Below are 21332 nucleotides of genomic sequence, written 5' to 3' on the forward strand. Positions count from 1 at the left end.
TTCAGTAAAGAATAAGTGTCTTATCTGTGAAGTAAGTGTTTATTAGCTGAGTAAAACACTAACATTACAATACAATATAAACAGCAGTTTTACAAAAAGCAGAGCTTTTACCTTAAACATCTCCTAATCTCTCCTCATCTGAGTTTAATAGAGTTATGTCTAGTTCTCATCATATCAACACCTGGTTTGGTAAATTGGTAAATGTGATATACACATGCTGACTGAGGAGCATCCAGGAGAAATCTGAAACTACACTTTGTTCTTCAGCTCGGCTCACAGAATATAACATACTTAGTTAAAAATGAGAAATCCTTGTTGCGTTTTACTGTGTGTATGTTAATTTGCATCTGTTCAAATCGTATGTGGTTATTTTTAGGTAAAACCACTCATAATCCTGAGATAAATGGATTAATATAATTTGCTTTGGTGTCTAAAATGTTTGCACAGTACTGTATCTTCATACAAAAACAAGATAGTATTAGCAATTAGTGCACATTTACTAATACTATAATACTAAATAACCCAAAAAGCAAAGTGACTTTACTGTAGTAATGTGAAAAGACTGAATACTGAATCTACTGTTTCTGAGTAAGGATGACTGTATTCTAGAGAAAGGTGTGAGGTCACTGACCTGACTGATGTTGCACAGTCACAGTTGTCAGCATTTCCTCACATAGAGAGAGCACACACACACACACACACACACACACACACACACGCCGGCAACGCTGTGCTGCTGTTTGGCCATTCTCTGCATGGCTGCTGTCAGTCACACACGCAGTGCTTCACGTGGAGGAAGCTGAAGCATGTCCAGTGTGTTGATTAAACACTGGGCTGTTTTTAGTCGTGAACCCATAACCTACAGTGTCCTCCAAGTAGCTGTCTTCAGGAGAGAGCGTCCATTATTCCCGAGAAATAGAGACGACTGTTTGTTGTCTGAAGCCAGACAGGTTCCTTCTGGTGTCTATTTTTAGCACTATAGGGGTTGTGTACAGTACTGAATAATACAGAAAAATAGCATACCTGTCAAGTTTTAGATTTAAAAATAAGGGATATTTTCCTCTGTACGCTTAAAGTCGTCCCACCAGCCCAACGAAGGTTCAGTATCTCTTACATTTTAAGACATGTTTACAAAAAATCTAAAATAACCACATGTAAACCACTTACACACTACAATTAGATTATCAGAATCTGAAATGTTGTGGACATTCCTACATATGTCATTCTTTTAATACAGCCAAATTAAAAACCCTTTTCTAGATATTTAAAAAAAAGTTAAGATTTCATGTCTTTTTGGCATAAATGCACTCTTTTATATAATATATTTTTATTTATGTAATAGATTTAAAATTGAACAAAGGGTGCACAAATTCTGCAAAATGACTGTAGGTGACCTAAAAATAGTATCATGAGCTTTTAATAAAAGGACATAGACCAGATATATTCCATCAGTAAAAAATAGTCCTAAGGGGCCTACACAATTAATAATTTTTAATTAATACTTCTTTCTTTTGATCACTCCACCCCTGATCAGTTCAGATCATTTCGGTCCTCTCCACATTTCTAGTTAAGCTGAGTCACAAGCTGTAATTTTTTTATTTTAAAAGGTTTAATCTGTGTGTTTTATTTCGGAGACGAGTATTTTTAAGCAGCCATCAGAAAAATCTCATCACAGTTTACATGATTAGCCTACCGTTACCTTTCTTTTAGAAAAATCGCTGAATATCCAGATATGTTTTAACATCAGCAGCTCCGACTAGCTGCCTGAACTCACAGCGACGGGGGGCTTCCCCACGCTGACCCTCCTTTGCAAGCTGATTGGCTGTTTCTCCTAAAAGACGGGACTTTCTCCTTGAACCGGCTCCACGATTGGTTAAGAGACACAGAGCGGTAAGTGCCCTGTCTCCTCAATAATATATATTTTTTAATTTAATATAATACGGGAAATTTACGGGAAAATACTAATACGGGAGGACGGCGGGAAAGAGGAGTAAAATAAGGTAGTTTCCCGGCCAAAACGGGAGACTTGACAGGTATGAAATAGTGAAACACTTCTTTGGTGATACATAGATCATTTTAAAAGGTTTAAGCACTTAACAATACAGACAACTCTCTTAACAGTTGAAGGATTCTCTGAGTATTTTCACAAAAGTGTTACCAGTACGCCACCTGCTCAAGTCTTCAGAAATCAAGTATATTATTCTATAAATTTATTTCTATTTTTTATTACAAGGCCAATTACTCAACTCGCTATCACTAGTAAAGCCCCAACACCAGGAGGGTGAAGACTAGCACATGCCTCCTCCGCTGCTGATGCTGCATTGCTGGGTAGTCAGCGCACTCAGAGTAAAGCGCAGTGACTCAGTACAGATACATCAGCTCCCAGACGCCTGAGAAGGGTAATGCTGCAGGCCGGAGCTCCAGTGGGCGTGGCTAAAGGGCGGAGCATGGGTCAATCATTTTTGACTGCAGCCAATCAGATACTACACTTTCGTTGTCAATCACTTTTTATTAAGCCAATCCTCAGACAGACCAAGCTGTCCATCATTTTTTACTGCAGCCAATCACCTTAACAGATCTGTTAAAAGAAGGCGGAAACTGCGGTGCTACCGGTTAAACGTAGCGCGATTTAAACTTCTGAACAGCGGTGAAGCTGAATGTGTATAAGTATTTTACACAATACTACATTAACAGTTTAAACACATGTATGTGCTACTGTAGTTAGTCCTGCCTATATGCCGCTCTTAAACAGAAGTAACTGAATGAAAACGTTAGAAAAGCCCTGACTTTTTAAAGATTAAAACACTTGTTTTTCTGGAATGGCACTTTCGTGATTTTTTTTCCTTTATTGCAGTAATTGCATTAAATCGTGTATACGTATGTGTGTGTGTGTGTGTGTGTATATATATATATATATATATATATATATATATACATACACAATTTAATGCAAGACAGACAGACAGACACTTTATTGATCCCCGAGGAGAAATTTTGGAATTACTGCAATAAAGGAAAAAAATCACGAAAGTGCCATTCCAGAAAAATGAGTATTTTAAGGCTTTTCTAATGTTTTCATTCAGTTACTTCTGTTTAAGAGTGGTATATAGGCAGGACAAACTACAGTAACACATAAATGTGTTTAAACTGTTAATGTAGTATTTTGTAAAACACATTCAGCTTCACCGCTGTTCAGAAGTTTAAATCGCGCTACGTTTAACCAGTAGCAATGCAGTTTCTGCCTTCTTTTAACAGATCTGTTAAGGTGATTGGCTGCAGTAAAAAATGATGGACAGTTTGGTCTGTGTGAGGATTGGCTTAATAAAAAGTGATTGACAACAAAAGTGTAGTATCTGCAGTCGACAATGATTGACACATGCTCCGCCCTTTAGCCACACCCACTTGGGCTCCGGCCTGCAGCATTGCATAGATGAGACGCCTTGTGCTGATTGACATCACCCTTTGGAGTGATGTGGGGAAAAAGCTCCATCTACCCACCCGGAGAGAGCAAGGCCAATTGTGCTCTTTCAGGGCTTCAGCAGCTGATGGCAAGCTACATGAATGGGATTCGTACCAGCAACCTCCCATGAAATCAAGGATATTATAAAAAGATTTGATCCTGCTTTTGCTGGAGTAATTGTTACTGTCCAAAGGGGGATTTGACTACATTCAGAAATAAGCTGGGATATTTATACCACTCTAACCCACACCTGGCCTTCAGCATAGTGCCAATACATGTTTATATGATCTAGAGAGTCCTATTCTATTGGCAGTATTTCTCTAAAACGACAAGGGGTGTGTGTGTGTGTGCGTGCATTTACAAATCTGTAAGCTGTAGCTGAAAGGGTGTTCACAAACATTTGAACACAGAATGTATGTAAATAATTTGGTTTTCAATCCCCCAATCAAGAGCCTTTGAAGGCTGCAGTTATTTTGTATTTCCAAGTAGGAAATTTCAATTAGAGCTTCCACACAAAGAGGATTTTCTACCTGGAAAGTTGTGAGAGCCTCACCAACATCAAATTCAGAATCCAAGATGGCTGCCTGACTGTAAAGCAGTATTATACAATTTATTAGCACTTAAATCTAATTGTGTCTCATTAAATCTGTAGTACACACAGTCCTGTCCAACATCTATATGTGGATATGATTCTGTAGTGTTTGGATGTACAAAATACTGCACAATCTTTATCAACTGGAATCGGTAACAATTCTAATATACAACAATGCTAAAATTGATAAGCTGGAGTATAAAAAGTGGATTCACTGTAAAACAATGGCAAGATGATTGACAAAGCGGTCATAGTAAACTCCAAAGTCTTTAGGTAACTGTTCTTTGGAATTAGTATACAATTATCTGAATATTTCACTGTCAACTCTGTCACTGTGATATTATGCCAAACGTTAACATTTATATTACCGTATGTTTTTTTTCCAGTGGGACAAAAACACAAATTTGAATGATTTCTATGTGAAAACTATTAAACATATATATTAGAAAAATCCATCTATAAGCACAAGATGCAATTCAATCAATTCAATTCAATCAATCAAATCAAATCAATTCAAATAACTGAACTCAGGTTTCAATCAATACCATGGTCACAGGTGAATAAAACCAAGCAGCAAGGTAAACCGACTGCTTTTACAAACATTACTGAAAGAATGGGTCTCTCTCAGGAGCTCAGTGAACTCCAGCACTGTGATACAGTGATAGGATTCACTACTAAATATTCCACAGCCAACTGTCAGTGATATTATAACACAGTGGAAGAGACTGGGAACGACAGCGACTCTGTGCTGTCTGTGCTCTGTGTCACTGCACACCTCCAAACTTCATGTAGTTTCAGATTAGCTCAAAAACAGTAGAGTGTAGACGGCTTCATGGAACGAATTTCCATGGCTGAGCAGCTCTATCCAAACCTTACATACGAGCAGATACTTTTAGAAGAATTGTTTTGGAGCAAAATTAGTAATAGTAATAACATTTCAAATGTAACTTCTCTCTGGCCAAAACACTGCTGCCTCACACATTGACCAAAACAAACACAATTTGTAGATCAATTGTCCTGCACTGCTCTTTTATTTCAAACGACAAAGCCCAGTTGCACCAGTATGTCATGCCTGTGTGTCGCCCTTTGCCAAACTATTCCATCATGTCCGTGATGAACCGCAGCATAAAGGTGATACTAGATCATCCTCAAGGTTCCACTGGTTCTGATGACATCAATGGCTCTTTAAGTAAAACGTTGATGCTCTGATGGGAAATTCCTGCAGCACATTCAGCACAAGATACAGCGTCCGATTACTGAGCTCCAGTCCAAGCTACCTCGCACGAGTCTCACTGCGTCTCACTGCCAACCACTCTCCCCTGTAATCAGAGCCCAGGGCTGGGCCGGCTGACAGCCACAGCTGCAGTACACTCCCGGCGTGATGGATGGCGCCATTGAAAACAGTCCAACAAAAAGAGACTCTATTTACAAGATTAGGCTTTCTCTGCCTGGGAGTGTGAAGAACTGTTCCCTGCCAAATATTAAAAGCCTTTTTAGGACTTGTCAGATTTCAGTAAAAAGATGTATGATCCTGGCCAGCTCAGTGTGCTTTAGTTGGATTTTTCTACCTGGGCTTTAAGCATGATAAACCAGACCAAGATCGACAACCAGTATCATTCTTGTTCTTCTTTTCCTGGGGCGGTCCTGATGAGAGCCAGTTTCATCCTAAAGTTTTTGATAGTCTTAGCGACCATCTTTACTTAGGTGAGTAGAAATTTGTGGAAATTAAATTATTTGATGAATCATTCCTATATGAGTCCCTTGCTATCAGCCCTGGCTTGCACTGGAAATTTATTCTGTCGTCGCCTCAAATCATTAGTAAACATGTGGTGCTGCTGTAACTCCATCTGCAGGCCATCAAAATGATCCTGTAGTGACATCAATTCCCAAAGAATTCAAAATCTAGAACAGCCTGTACCAGCATTTCACTCTCCTTATGATGACTTTGGAAAATCCTCTGTCTTTATATATATTATATTATATTTTTAGAGATATATTTACACTGCATTACTTCTATCACAGCTGTACAACACACATTGATCACATTGTCATCAACCCTATAATTTAACTCTGTAATTACAATTATTATTTTACGGACTATAAGACGCAATCAAAATCCTTTAATTTTCCCCCAAATATGCCTTATAATCCAGTCCACCTTATGTATGAATTTTACCAGTCAGGTATTAAGGAGCAGTAAAGCCACTCTGCTGAAGTATAGCATTATACAGGAGTTTCAGTTTAGTTCCCCAGCAGTATTAGCATTACCCACTAACCACGCTAAGCGGTAGTTTTTTTGTCATTCAGTGATGAGTATTATCGGCCTGTAGCCTTCTGCTAACCCTGGCAAGCGCTGATGGAGCAGCATTAGCATTAGCCACTAACCCTGCTAAGTGCTAGCTCTTTTGCCATTCAGAGGTGAGTCCCGCTGAATTAGAAGGAAAACATGGCAACACCCCTGTTCCTTACTAATGTCGCATAATGTGCCTTAAAATTCAATGTGCCTTATATATGAATAGACCAGAAGATCCGGTGTGCCTTGTAGTGCAAAAAAATATGATAGGCATGTTAGGAACATTCACAATATATAAAGATACCAGCTTCTGGCAGTGTTTCTAAGGCAGTGGCATCTTAATCACTAATATTCCTGTGTTGTCCTTCCGCCTTCTCTAGATCCCACCAAAGTACTTTGGTATTCATTCCAGAAACTTCCAGGACTTCTAAAATGAGGTACGTTGGGGATCAATGACCAGGACCAGAAGCTTTGCCAATAGAATATGACTGTCTGGAGCACATAAACATGACACTCTTGGCACCATGCCTAATGCAAGGTGTGGGTTAAAATGTTATGAATGATGGGGCATTATACATGATGACTGGCAGTACTTTTGGAGTTGAGGAGTTGGGAATGAGGCTCCTTAATCTACCAGAAAGTTGTTCTTGGACTGTAAAGACAGCTACTCCAACAAAAACAGGAAACATTCTTTTAAATATCCTTCATTTCAGAAGAGACAATGAATGATCAGGTGCCTCAATACTTTGTCTGTATTGTGCACTTTAATTCAAGAGCTAAGAAACAGAGGAATTTAGGGTTTAAAGCTGAAATAATTAGATTTGTATGAATTAATAGCAGTTTATTTACTGAAATTCAGTCCTATTGTTACTTCTGTTACATTTGCTAGCATCTACCTGAAAGGATTTAGGGTAAAGGAAGGACCCTCATGCCCACCCAAACAGAGTGAGGACAGGTCCGTTATGCTTTTCTGGCTGTAAAACCTTCAGAGTTTAAGGGGTTAACAGTACAGACAATGCTGAATCCTAACAAATGCACTATAAACTAGAAACATACTGTAATAAATCTGCTTAGATAGCACAGCCTGCTCTAGACACTAAACAGTATTGATATGCTGCAGCAGAAGGTCAAACCATTGTTCCAGAGCCTGACAAAATAACGCTTCAGTAAAAGAGTCCTAGAGGACTGCTGTAATTTCCTTCTCCTCGGACGGTGTTATTAATAGCTCTCTGGATTGAAACGGCGAGAGGCTGGTATCCAACCTGGAATAATATTTGAGCTGCAAAACGGATATCAGCTGTAATCCTTCAAGGCTAACTTTATTCTCAGGGGATTTCTCTCTTTCTCTTCATCTCTCGCTCCTTAAAGAGACAATCCATAGCATTTTTGCAGCAAAATCTTCTCCTTTATTGGTCTTCCAGTGAGTCTTTTACTTTTTCACGGCTTGCAGTGCAAAGAGAAGCAGCCTAGTAATGTAGTAAACATGGTGCTAACATGTCCACTGTTATGGTGTTAGCCATAATGTTACCCAAAGCTAAGCTGTAAAAAATAGTATGCTTTTTATAGAAGTAAAGCTAAAATTGTCTGCCATGTTGTCAAATATGCAACCAGAGAGACCAGAGGCAGAGCCAGACACAACTATTCATTTGGCAGACCCACCCCATTCTCCCAGAACAAACATCTCACACTGCCTTTATTAAGTTTGCAGTGCGCTGGATACCCAGTTTATCCAGTAAGTGTAATGTTTCATGGATAAAGCTCATGTATTTTATTATCAATGCATTTTCATTTCCATCAAGGGTTCAGCAGGTACTATATAACTATCGCTAATGGCTGGCTATGACTATCTATAGACTGTCTAGATCACATTAGCCATTTTTAGTAACATCAGACTTAGGCTGAATTGCTGTAAACATCACATGATAAATAATAGTAAAATAAATGTTTTTTTGTCTGACAGCTCAACTACAGCTGCATGTAATGCAGACAATCTGTTTTATAGAAGAATGCGTTTTTAAAAACTAAAATACAGCTCTGGAAAAAAATTTAAAGACCATTTCAGTTTCTGAATCAGTTTATCTAATTTTGCTATTTATAGGTTTATGTTTGAGTAAAATTTTATTCTATAAACTACGAACAGCATTTCTCCCAAATTCCAAATAAAAATATTGTCATTTAGAGCATTTATCTGCAGAAAATGAGAAATGTCTGAATAACAAAAAAGAAGCAGAGCTTTCAGACCTCAATGCAAAGAACACACGTTTATATTCATAAAGTTATAAGAGTTCAGAAATCAATATTTGGTGGAATAATCCTGGTTCTTAATCTTGGCATGTCCTCCTCCGTCTTACACATGGCTTTTGGATCTTTGGAACTTTATGCCTTTACTCCTGGTGCAAATTCAAGCTTTTCAGCTTGATTTGATGGCTTGTGATCATCCATCAGGATTCACATTATACTGCAACCAGACAGAAGAGGTACTAAATCTGTGGTTGCTTCACTTTTGTGAAATGTTGCACTGTCCATGCTTTCTTCATTCATTGGTGTTGTTCAGTCAACCACACTGTTTTCAGGTTATTGCAAGGCAAAAGAAAAGTTTTTATTACGCAAGCACGCAGAAGGAATATGTATTTGGTTGCGCCAGGGTTTCCCAATCCCAGACAGCGGCTATTAATAAACGTATGAAAGAGCGATTGCTGCTATGTTAGCTCCATGGCTAATCATGCTGCACATACAAGCCAGACAGCAAATATTTATTGGCAGTGTCAATTAATGTTAATTGAATTACACTGCTTATTTTAATAGAAGGTCTATAGTACAGTACAGGACCTGCCATTAGTTACTGACCACTATTGGCTATGGGCCTACAATAGCAGGTGAGCATTGTAGGATGAGAACAAGTAATGAGGTTTCTTTAGAAAGTCCAGTAAGCATTATATTAGTCAAATCATAACATGTAATAACTGGTTCTGGGAGTATGATGATCAGGCTGACACCTTTTTAATTTGCTAAAGAGCTATGACCTAATGACAGGAGCGCGCAGGGCAGGATTTCATTGAAATGTGTTTTCATAATGTGCTGCATTCAACAACAACACTAACAGCTCAGCTAACAATCTGGTTTATCTTCCTCTGATTTCAGACAACTGCCCATGTAAGGCCTGTATGATCCGCACAAAGTTCTGTCCACAGGTTCCATGTTGGCCCCACATATATGTGTCGTAGGTGACAGGCACCATCAGGGTCAGTGATGTGTCTGAAGGGGTTAAATATGGGCCCTGCCTGGGTTGTACACTGTGGTACATGTGGTTAGATTAATTGAATCAAAATGGGATAGTCAATATAAGACATCTTTACATATTGTCATCATCCCAAAATAATTAATTTTTGGCAACATTTACTTTTTTTATTTCTCCCTATGGTTCTGTCTCACCTATGGTAAAATTTCCTACAATGTCAACAAATCATTTGGTTCTACTGAGCTGACATATTAGAACTGAGTTGCTGCGCTTTTCTCAGAGTGCGCTGTGATGCTCCTCGGCAATGTTGCGTCAACAGCAGCAGTCGGAAAAGAGGCAGTGGCTGACTTCACGTGTGTCGGAGGAGGCATGTGCTAGTCTTCACTCTCCTTGTGTTGGGGCATTACTTGTGATAGGGGGAGTCCTAATCAGTGGATTGGCTAATTGGTGTTTTATGTGTTTACTGAAAAACTTATAAAAAATAAGTTAGCTGATTATTTAAGGAAACCTGTAAAGAACTTTAATAAGAAACAATCGTTTTGCATTTTTGACAGCACTAGATGGTGTTGATTTGAACACATGTCCAAAAAAAAAAAAACTAAAACAAACAAAATCATGATTGAGAATTGAAGAATAATAAGATTTTCTTACTGTATCATCCAGCCCATGCTGTAGTGATGGGGTCCATTTATAAAGGCCAACTGGGTCCAACTAAAAACATGTAGTTATACAAACACATGCCCAACTGGAATAAACACAGCCCACCCAGCCCCATATAATTATGTTAGCTGGGTATGTTTGTTTCATATTTGAAAACACATGCGGTGGAACTGGTCTATGAAACAAATTCAGTTTGAAGCAAGTGACGCATTATCAGCTGGGGTACTTCAGTGCAAAGTTTCAGAAACAGCCTTTGGCTATTTGTGTTCTAATAGAACTGAAATAAATATGATTGCTGGTGTTAGCTATGAAGGAGGGTTTGATAGACAGCGGCAGGCCACATTCCCCACCATCACGCCTCTGTGGATACTTGATTCACCAGAAAGTTTTGGCTGAGTTGCATCTGAAACTTTCCCAAGTGGAGGCCTAAATCCTATGTAGGTTGTCCAAGTCCTGACACTGGGGTCCTAACAGTGCAGTCTGATCATCACTGCCATCTGTTGGTCAAATAATAGATTTTTACTGGACTTTTATGTGATTTTGATGCGAAACTACAGGTGAAAGGTTATACTGGCTAAAGTTATTTCTTGTTTCTTATTTTTTATACCTATTTTAAAACATCACAATTTATTATAAAATAATATTTTCTATGAATCCATTGAATTATTTATGTAAAAAATATATTTTATATTATTTTTTTTCTTCTGTACTGCAGAAGAGACTCTTAGAGCACAGAGCATTTATTACTATTTTGTTTTAACTTACAAAAATGTTAGGAATGATGTTTACTGTTTATCCTTTAGATTACATAATATTCCTGAGTTTCAGTATATTTATATATGTTATTATTTGGCTGACCTTTCTTATAATATTTCTGTGATGGTTACTTTAATTATGATTATGGGTGGCAAATATGATATTCATGTTTGTAAGTTTAAGTGTAACAATTGTTTGTACCTACTTTAGGACTGAGATTTTAAGGTACGGTAAAGTTTACAACAAATATTTAAACATATTTTCAGGTTGCAAGAAATAGATCAGGGAATTTGTGGAGACAACGCTTTTTGGTCTAATACATAATTCCATGTGTCCCTTAATGTCTTTAATATTAATCAACAATGGGTGCTCCAAAAGGTCCAGCGGACTAAGGCGCTGCCACTATGATCGGGACATTGCTGGTTCTAATCCCGTTCATGCAGCTTGCCTTCAGCTGCTGAAGCCCTGAGAGAGCACAATTGGCCTTGCTCTCTCTGGGTGGGTCGATGATGCTCTTTCCCCTCATCACACCTAGGTAATGTCGATCAGCTCAGGGCGTCTGTGAGCTGCGCTTTCCTTTGAACGCTCTGGCTACTTGGCAATGCTACAACGGCAGCATGTGTCGGAGGAGGCATGTTCTAGTCTTCACCCTCCTAGTGTGTTGAGGCATCACCAGTACTAGAGGGAGTCCTAATGAGTGGCATGGGTAATTGGGGAGAAAATGGGATAGAAAAAAAAAATCTCTTATACCAATGTTGTATCCAAACTTTTGTAAAATAAAATACAATAGAGTAACATACACATGTTCACTATGTATGAATTCATTATTTTTAAGCCTCAGTTATGTTGTACTAGAGCTGGGTTGTTAACTGGTTCACTGTTTCCCAGTAACAAAAGTACAAGCCCAGTTAGACCCCCCTGCCCACCTGGACCCCACCCAGCTCACGTCCCACGCACGTGGGAGACCTACATTAGCATATTGGCTGGGTGGGTACATGCAGTACTAGGAACTAGGAAGTCTCACACTTGTGTTATTGTTAGTTTCCACCTGTTTTCTGGCAGTTCCTCCGTGCTGTGTTGTGATTGGCTGGAGGGATCACGGTCTAGCGTTTTGATTGGGTCGTTAATGAAATGATAGCCAATGGAAAATGCGCGAAAGGCGGGACTTGCCTGAAAACGTGTGTTAATAAAAGACTCACCTTTCGGCATCATGACAAAAGGCTCACTCGGAGGAGAAGGCGGCGGGAGACGGAGGATCTGTAGCCGCGGAAGGCTTAGGTAGACCGGGCGGAGCTCGCTGCGTTTACCGGGGGTCTGGAGGGTTCCCCCGTGTTTCCTCACACGTGTTTCGGCTTAGGTGGAAATCACTGCGGGTCTCTCAGCGTCTTCCAGCAGCAGCTGTGCACCGGTAATTATTAATTTATCACGTTTAATAACGTACTAACCTAGCTAGAATATGTAACGCTAGCTGTGGTTGTAAACATACATATATATAATATACATATATATATAAATATCATGATTCAACTAGCTAACATTGGTTTATGTGTTACCATCTGCTTATTTCAGCTTCTAAAATATGTTAAAACACGTTTAACCTTTAAACCAAGTCCCAGTATATGAGTTAATCTTCATTAAACTAACTTATAAGTAATACTATATTAATTTATTTAGCTACAGTGCAGTGCAGACACACACAAGAGCTACTCAGGCTGTTCCCAGTGTGCTGCAAGAGTCACTGTTTGACCTTAACTGGCTGCCAAAAAGGGATTTACCAGCTTAAAGCTGGCTAATTAATGGTTTGTTATTTTTTCCAGACTGCTAGCTACGCCACGATACTTTAGTTAAGATATTTATTAAGCTAAAAGCTTATAACCAGGTCTTGACTAACTTAAAAATGTTAAATAACAGAGTGTTACATGTTACAGAGCTTATTTTAGTCAGGTGTTATAGTGGAGGTGATGGGCAGGTATGTACAGTTTTTTACAACACTGTCTGAGAGGAGTAGTCACCTAAGTGGATTTAATTTTTTCATGTTTAGTCTGGTGGTTTGGTCTAGGACTCAAAAATAACAGTATTATGCAAATCCCTCTCTTTTACAAAGTGCTGGAAACACACACCATAATGCCAAGTGTTAGGTTACCACTTGTAGCTACAAACATAGCCCAAAAAGTAAGGGAATTAGTGTAATAATTTGTATTTCTTTGTTGGATCAATTCTTCTTGGAAATAAGTCTTTGGAAAGCCTGTAAATTTCCCTTTTCAATATTGGCACATTTGCAAGGAACATGCATTCGTGAAATGAGCAGCAGAGCTGAGTATGTGGGTAATGCCCTTGAAAAAATGCCCAAATCCTCTCTTCCAGTGCCAAACCTTGGGGGTGTGCCATATTGTATCGTATGCAATAATATCGTCAATATTTTTGAATGATATTATACCCTGAAATATCGTGCCATATCACCCGCCCCTAATCATCACACCAGGGTACTACTTTTTTGCTGTTTTTGGCAAAAGAAAAATTCACACCGTTCTCTTTTTTCATTATATATCTACTAGAGACAGATTATATCTGTCCAGTATTTGTTGCAGTAGTGTATTCATTAAATTATTTTTTTTTATTTGGTGTTTTTGCCATACTGCAAAGAGAATAAGTATTACAAAAATACCATGAAATATTAGGTTATTATTTTAGGGTCATATCGCTCACCCTTACCAAACAGCTTATTCTGCCATTGACTTGTTTCGTGTTTGACCATCTCCTTGGGCTGTCCTCTTCTTGGGAGGCCCACTTTACCCTGTCATATGGAACTTCAGTGGAATTCAATTTGAAGATGGTTCTAGGGCTTACAGGTGCTGGTCAACGAATTAGAATAATTTGAAATAGTGCAATCATGAAATTCTTTGAATGCATTTTTTGTGCAGAAAGCAAATCAGGTGTTCACCGCACCTGTCCTACTCGTTAGACTAATCACAGAACTCGTTACCTGGAAAAAAATTTGCTCAGCTGAGCTTTCCAAAAGGCCCATTTAGGCCATTTAACTGTGACACTGTTGTTTTATTGAATTAGAATAATGGAGAAACCGTTTCATTGAATTAGAATAAATGCTCGAATTTTTGTTTTCTGTGAAGAGTGTTCACTGTGCAGTATAAAGTCAGGGTTGAGTAGAATTTCTAAGTTGTAAAATCAATCATGGGTAAGCAGCGCGACCTCTCAACCGGAATAGTGGCTCAAATTCAAGCCCTTCGCCAACAAGGCTTGACCCAAACTAAAATTGCTGAGCAGCTCGGCATCAGCCAGTCTTCCGTCTGCAAAGCTCTCAAGAAAAACTGCAGCAAGCGCACCAACTGTTCCGGCGTCCGAAAAACTTCTGCTCGCGACAACAAGCAGCTGAGAAAGATCGCAGTCAGCAACCGGTTCAAGACCACTTCCGAGCTCACCGACTTGTGGAACAAGCAGACCGGCGCTGACGTCTCCAGATCAACCACTTACCGTCGTGTGCGCGAACTCGGCTTCAAATCTCGCGTTCCAGCAGTAAAACCGATGCTGAACAAGAAACAAATGGAGAAACGGCTAAAGTGGGCCAAAGAACACGGCGAGTGGACTGCTGAAGACTGGCAGAAAGTGGTCTTCAGTGACTAATCACGCTTCTGCATCTCCTTCGGTGACCAAGGTCCTCGTGTCTGGCGTCGTGGTGGCGAAACCTACAACCACGAGTGCGTGAAAAGATCCGTCAAGTTTCCCCAGAGCGTTATGGTCTGGGGATGCATGTCCGCTCGAGGTGTAGGGAAACTCTGCTTCCTCAAGAAGACTGTCAATGCTGCCGTATATCAAGATGTTCTGGAAACGTTCCTGATTCCGACTGTTGAGGAACAGTTCGGCGAAGAAGACTTCATATTTCAACAGGATCTTGCACCGGCTCATGCGGCAAAGTCGACCAAAGATTGGTTCACTAAAAAACAGCTTGAAGTTTTGGCATGGCCGGCCAACTCGCCTGACCTCAATGTCATTGAAAACCTTTGGGCCATCGTCAAGCGGAAAATTCGTGACAGAAAGCCTACTACGCTGGACCAACTGAAGCAGAACATCGCCACTGCCTGGGAAGCTGTGAGTGCGGAAACTTGCGACAAGCTGGTCAAATCGATGCCGCGGAGACTTCAGGCAGTCATACAAGCCAAGGGGGCAGCCACAAAATACTGAGAAAGTGATGATTGTAATTATAATAAAAATTATTCTAATTCAATGAAACTGTTTCTCCATTATTCTAATTCAATAAAACAACAGTGTCACAGTTAAATGGCCTAAATGGGCCTTTTGGAAAGCTCAGCTGAGCAAATTTTTTTCCAGGTAACGAGTTCTGTGATTAGTCTAACGAGTAGGACAGGTGCGGTGAACACCTGATTTGCTTTCTGCACAAAAAATGCATTCAAAGAATTTCATGATTGCACTATTTCAAATTATTCTAATTCGTTGACCAGCACCTGTACTCTATATAATGCTGCAACTTGGGTTTTGTGGAACACCAGCTTGAAGTTGCCTAACCCTATCTAGATCTGTCAAACAGGGCATGCCAAATGTAGGAGCAGACATCTACTGACCACTGTAGCAGGGCCCATGCTCACAGGTGCTCACCTGGAGACACGAGAAGCTCAGTAATCTATTTGACATTGGCAGAGAGCATTGGTCATTTTTTTCATGGATGCAACCCACATACTCCGCTCTACTGCTCATCCCACAAAAGCATGTTCCTTACAAATGTGTCCATTTAAAAGGGAAATTAACAGGCTTTTCAGTGGAATAAGATTCATTTCCAAGAAGAATTCTTCCAACAAAAACATTATCTACCAAACACAAATTTCCTTATTTTTTTGTGCTATGCTTAGGTAGAGAATTCCACAAATACATTGCTGGATGAACACATTTTCTATTACAATTAAAATGATGCTTGTCAGAACGGTTTCTTATCAACATGAAAGCTTTTTATGTAATGCTTCAATAGAAATCCTAAAGATTTAGTGGTGTAATGTCAAGCAGACCATTGACAAAAATCGTGGCCGTCTTGAGCTGGAACTGAACTAGGGCTTAGGGTTTGATTCCTTGTCTAGGCCACCACACCACCCTACACCAATTTAAGTTCTTGGGCAAGACTCACAACTTTTTATAATATAACATGATTTTGATGTACACAATATGTGCCCAAATGTTTGTATACATGCCCCTTAATGAATGCATTCAGCTACTTTAAGCTGCACCTGTTTCTGACACAGATGTCTGAATCTATTGGCACTGTGCCGAATGCCATTATAGAGGTATAGAAATCTTCCCAGCATTAAGCTGTGGAACTGTGTTCTCTGGAAGGATGGTGCTTCATCCAGTACTTTTGATTATCCTAAATCATGGCTTTACTGACCCTCTTCTTCTTCTTCTTCTTAAAAATCATTATTCACAGCAATGTGACTTGTAGAGAGTCTTTCCTGGACAGTAGAGACAGTTACGTGTCTCTGGAAACATTCACCAATAGATGCACAGTACTTTAGTGATGTGTTTATATGACATGAGCCTTTTAACACCTGATTTAACTAATCTCCCAGACAGGGATTAGGTTTAGTGGTAGACTATACGTTCCTTTCTGTGGAAAATCTCCATTCAAAATGCTGTATTGTCCAAGTCTAAGCTTAATCCCTGTCTGGGGAACTGCCCCATAGTGTCCAGGTGGCCTTAGATTAACATTGTAATACAGCAGAAACTCAGTGTTGAGTTAAGTGTTTTGTTAATCTTGTGTTAAAACTATCACCCTATCAGCTGTAGCCCATTCATTTCACACCTTTGCATCCCCACCCCCACCACAGTCTACCCTCATTTTACCTGAGGACATGACTCTGTTCACCAGTGACTCTGACAGACATTTCCAGAGACTTTCCACTGATGTGGTTAGTTGATGGTTGATCTGATAGTAAATATTGATTATGCTTTCTGTTTCTGTTGTCATCATGACTGTCATGTTGCTGCTTTATCACTGGGGAGAGGTGTGTGTGCGCTTTTAGACAAAGTTCAGACTGGCGCCGGCTGAGAATGACGCGACAAAAAGGCAATAGTGCTCACTGAAATGTACTGTTGTTGCACGTGCTCCATTAATCAATAGGGCTCGCAGAGACGCAGTGTATATTTAGGGCAGTAATGTTGGTCACATCGATTGGGATTGTGCTGGCATAAATCCACATGCATACTTTATATTCTTCCTGCTCTGCAGAACACTGTGATTCAGACTGTTCTACAGTCTGTTTTGAGTTTCCACTACATAGAGAAAGACATATTTTGTATACAAGACCTATCTGTTGTATAATCAAACTTGTTTGGTGTATTTTTGTTATTAGGTTTTATATACATACAGCTCTGGAAAAATATAAGAGACCACTTAAAATAATGAGTTTATTTGATTTTACCAAATTGAAAAGATGGATGATCACAAGCCATCAAACCAAGCTGAACTGCTTGAATTTTTGCACCAGAAGTGGCATAAAGTTATCCAAAAGCAGTGTGTAAGACTGGTGGAGGAGAACATGCCAAGATGCATGAAAACTGAACTAAAAGCTCTGCATCTTTTTTGTGATTTCAGCCATTTCTCATTTTCTGCATATAAATGCTCTAAATGAAAATATTTTTATTTGGAATTTGAGAGAAATGTTCTCTGTAGTTTATAGAATAAAACAACGATGTTCATTATACTCCAACATAAACCTATAAAAAGCAAAATCAGAGAAACTGACTCAGAAAGTGTGGTCTCTTTATTTTTCCCAGAATTGTATATATATTTATATCAACACCTGTTTAGACATCAGTTCTATTGTGGTGGTGGTGGTTTTATGATTAGGGATACACCACAGGCCTGTCACATTAACATTGTTTTGGACAATATATAGTCTCAGAAATGATGCGGTAAACGATGTTTGCCGTAAACAATAGTCCTTTGTGGATATTTTTTTTGTGTTACTGATATAACGAAAGTATGACAGCATAATAATAAATTTTACACAAAGTTGCATACACTAAAGTATAATGAACTGTTAATAATTAAAAATATTCATAAATTGGAATTAAAATGTAATATAATAAATAATATAATAATAAAACATTACATTAAATGAACACTTCTTAAAATAAATAAACAACCTGAAAAATTCACATTATCAAACATTCCACCTCTCCATTGACTACCTTCATTTTCCTGCATTTTGAGGATCCTTGATGCCCGCAAATCTTTTACAATATAATTGAACTAAGGACATGTTTGACTTACTTGCGCACTTTTTGGTAGCAATCAAGTGAGACAGAGTGATGTAGTAAAATGCAAAGAGATTTAATCATTGTTTTCAGTAAGTAAATTAGTTTAATGACTAATTCATCAATTACTATAAATGGTTCTTAGTGTGCTTGAATACAATTTCTCCATCATTATAAAAAATAACAATTCTCTTGAAATTTCAATATTTTTTATCATCTTCTAATCTACCCAGTATGCATTTGGGATTTTCTTCTGCAACAAAAATACTTCTGTGTTTACATGTACCATCTGAGCTACCCTTTAATTTAAATGAAGTATCAATATTTGTACTTCAATACAAGATTTGTACTTCAATACAAAACTTTAAACCGGTTATAACTTTGATTATTACTATTGTTTATTCACTGTGGTAATATTTAGTTAAGGTAGTAACTGACAAATAATTGTTTTGCATTGTTATAGTAGATGGAAAATATTAAATCGTGCAGACATTACTAACAGATTATGTTGTTGGTTTATGTATTTCTCTCACTTGTACCAGTACATGTCCATTAAAGTACAGAGAGAAATAGAAAATAGCCAAATAACAGTGTTGGATAACGTATGGTTGGTACAAAGTTACATTACTATAACAGTAGCACTGCTGAAATAGAGCTTTTAACATGATGCGATAAAGACACAGCTGTCTAGATAAGGTGCTTCAGGTTATTTGTACTTGCTTGCTTATTGCAGTTGTAGCTCAGCTCAGTCACTGGAGAAATCCATGCCCGCATCGCGAGCCAGTTCTGTACTTTACTTGCTTCATTCATGAATACACTTTTAAAAGTAGTGAACTATTTCTAAAATATAACAAAATAATGCATGATCAGACCTATCTGTTGTAGTGCTGGGCGATATGGGAAAAATCATATATCACGATATGGATTTTTTTATATCACGATAACGATATATATCATTTAAGTATGTTTTCAGTTATTCCTCAAAAAATATGACAAAAAATATCATTGCTTACTTTTTTCCAACTTTATTTCAAAGTGACATTAAACCAAACTTTCACAAATGAGAATTACTACCTTTTAGTGCAGCAATATATATATATATATATATATGTATCAAATGAAAACAGATGAGGTAGATGCAGTAGCTCATTTTTTCAAAAGAACAATTCGTCTTCATTGTTCAGCTCTCATGAGTTTAATAACAAAAAGCAGCGTCATGTCGCCAATTCACATTATGAAGCTTTATGAAGATTACTTTATTATCAATTATATAAACCGACTTTATGCAAAGTGACCACGCCAATACATTTCATCATAGCCTGCTTTATATATTTGCATGAATAATTGATGAAATTACTGTAGAAATGATAGGGACGATAGAAGGTTAGTAGCACGATAGACACTTTTCTATCGTCCCCACGATATTTATCGTCATATCGCACAGCACTAATCTGTTGTATAATCAAACTTGTTTGGTATATTTTTTTATTTGGTTTTATACAGCTCTGGGAAAAAATAAGAGACCATGAGTTTCTTTTCAATTTGGTAAAATCAAACCTCACAATACTCTCAAGTCAAACAGGATAAATACAGCTCTGGAAAAAATAAGAGAACTTAAAAAGGATGAGATTTGACCAAATTGAAAACCTCTGGAATATAATCAAGAGGAAAATGGATGATTCCAAGCCATCAAACCAAGCTGAACTGCTTGAATTTTTGCACCAGGAGTGGCATAAAATTATCCAAAAGCAGTGTGAAAGACTGGTGGAGGAGAACATGCCAAGATGCATTAAAACTGTGAACTAAAAGCTCTGCATCTTTTTTGTTAAATCAGCCATTTCTCATTTTCTGCAAATAAATGCTCTAAATGACAATATTCTTATTTGTACTTTACTTGACACATTCATGAATACACTTCTAATGGTGGTGCACAATTTCTAAAACAATATAACAAAATAATACATGATCAGCTGTGTTTCAGACACTGATTCTGTTGGCCCTTTGCTCCTCTGTATTGTGGTGGCTAGAGCAGTATAATCTATCTTGATCCCAGATTATAGTATTATCACTTCTGCCCACTGGGCCGCACTGCCTGGTATCCAGTGATTGTTGGCTGTAGCAGCGAGTGGAGGGGAGCCTCGGCTCTGTAGGCCTCCATCTCTCCGGCTCCCCTGGCTGAACCTGTCCGTGTTACACCACAGTTCACTCCGAGGCTGCTTAGTTACAGTCAACAAACAGCTGAACAGTCTGACCGTGGATTTGTTTAGGCATTAAATAATTGGTGCCTGTATTTGATGTGCTCAACACACCAGTTATGTCACTCTGAGTGATGGTGGTAACCTTTTTCTTATCTATGAGGCGTTTACTCTGTGGACATCTGCTGTCTTTTGTTGCTTCTGTTATCAGTGTGTTTGGGACATCCAAAATTACATTGTAAAACAGTTCTCCTTCTAAAACAGTTATTCTGTCAAACTGAGGTATGTGTACCCCCGGTGCTTCACAAAGTGTCCTGGAGTGAGTGAACCAGATAACCAGTATATTTTGTAGCACTAAAAATCTGAAAGATAAAAAATAAAGCTTTGGGAAAGATCAAGAGGACACTTCAGTTTCTGAATCAGTTTCTCTAATTTTGCTATGTATAGATATATGTTTGAGTAAAATGAACATGAAACCCCTTTTCAAATCAGTGTCTCAGAAAATTAGAATATTATATAAAAACCAATTGATACCTTTGGCAGTGTAAGATCTTTTAAAAGGTCTGAAGGAAAACAGAAAAACAAAAGCACAGTGTAGTGAACTACAGTGTCTACATGGCATGTTAAATCTTAATTCAGAAACTAGTTGAAAAGTTTAAATCATTTGAAAGTTACTTTATTTCAGTAATTCAGTTCAAAAGGTAAAAACGCACAGAGTGATCTATTTTAAGCCTTTATTTCTTTTATTGTTGATGATTATGGCTTACAGCCAGTGAAAACCAAAAATCAGTGTCTCAGAAATTTAGAATATTATATAAGACTAATTGGTATTTTTGGCAGTGTGGGCAGTGTGCCAAGTC

At 38.3% G+C, this 21332-nt stretch overlaps 1 protein-coding gene across 1 annotated transcript in view; it reads left to right on the forward strand.

Annotated features, from left to right (window-relative positions):
- Window positions 1-12209: 12209 nt before the first annotated feature.
- rnf144b (ring finger protein 144B) overlaps window positions 12210-21332 on the forward strand; it is a 48874-nt gene continuing 39751 nt past the window's right edge. The window contains exon 1 of the mRNA XM_049464665.1: window positions 12210-12407. The gene's annotated coding sequence lies outside the window, so the exon portion shown is untranslated. The remainder of the gene's footprint in view (window positions 12408-21332) is intronic.

This window comes from Astyanax mexicanus, chromosome 1, assembly GCF_023375975.1.
Source record: "Astyanax mexicanus isolate ESR-SI-001 chromosome 1, AstMex3_surface, whole genome shotgun sequence".
In the NCBI taxonomy this organism is placed as follows: Eukaryota; Metazoa; Chordata; class Actinopteri; order Characiformes; family Acestrorhamphidae; genus Astyanax; species Astyanax mexicanus.